The sequence below is a fragment of the Pteropus alecto genome, unplaced genomic scaffold (genome assembly GCF_000325575.1).
Source record: "Pteropus alecto unplaced genomic scaffold, ASM32557v1 scaffold3, whole genome shotgun sequence".
Classification (NCBI taxonomy): Eukaryota; Metazoa; Chordata; class Mammalia; order Chiroptera; family Pteropodidae; genus Pteropus; species Pteropus alecto.
This window is the reverse complement of record NW_006442484.1, coordinates 41468907-41469871: the sequence shown is the minus strand read 5'-3', so window position 1 is coordinate 41469871 and position 965 is coordinate 41468907. Positions and strand designations below refer to the sequence as shown.

At 33.9% G+C, this 965-nt stretch overlaps 1 protein-coding gene across 1 annotated transcript in view; it reads right to left on the bottom strand.

Annotated features, from left to right (window-relative positions):
* MYO3B (myosin IIIB) overlaps positions 1 to 965 on the bottom strand; it is a 342946-nt gene that overhangs the window by 331421 nt on the left and 10560 nt on the right. The gene's annotated exons all lie outside the window — the stretch shown is intronic.

The window sequence follows — 965 nt, the reverse complement described above, 5'->3', positions numbered from 1 at the left end:
CACAGAACACATGCAAAAAGAAAAGAAAAAGACGTTAAGAATAAAAGCCCCCATGTAGTAAATTTGCAGATTGCAAAACTCCAGTTCAGAATAACTAAACTTCAAATTTCTGTTACAGAGGCAAATCTAATTGTGTGTGTGTGTGTGTGTGTTTCTATTCAAAGTGATGATTTATGAATGAAAGTAGATGTCCAAAAAGTTGACTTTTTAATTGTCAAGTAAAATATAAAAGCACAAGTCATTATTTAGAAATTTGAAAGAGAAAGCATGGTGCCATATTGGATATTTTTCATTTTACATGAATATTGTCTATTTTTTAAAACATGCATTTGAGAATAAGAAAAGACCAGAAGAGGCAAGATGGATGCCCTTGATACTTGGAAGGCAATAAATTTCATTTCAAACCTTCCTGTCTCCAGTGCTGGCACTGCAGGCAACAGAAGCCCAACCAGCGCTCTTTCTAGAGTTGCCATTGCATGTCAAATTTATGGAGTGCAGTTGCATCACATATGCATTTAATCTTCTCATATTCAACTTTGGGCACTCAGCAACTTTATGTTCTTTTTTTTTCTTGTAACTAAAAACATAGTAAAAGTATATCTTGCATATTTTTTCTTTATAGTGTATTGTACATTACTGAGATTTGAGAGTACGTAAGCCAGGCATACTGCACTTTTGCAGCAATTTAAAAGTTTTCTTGAATGATTTTTATGAACTGCATAAGTCGATGTACGGGTTTGGGTTTGCTACATGCCATCTTAAATCAAGGGTTCTCAACTGGTTTGAGCAGAGCATATAAATACCTTGAAATTGTAAGCAGTGTGTATATGCATCTTGCATTTTTCTACTGAAAAAATTCAGAGCTTAAATCAGATTCTCAGAGCTATCTTTGTCTTTATAAAACTTAAGACCCTGCTTTAGAGACTAGATTTCCTCTTGGCACTTTATCTGAAATTTGGGAAAGA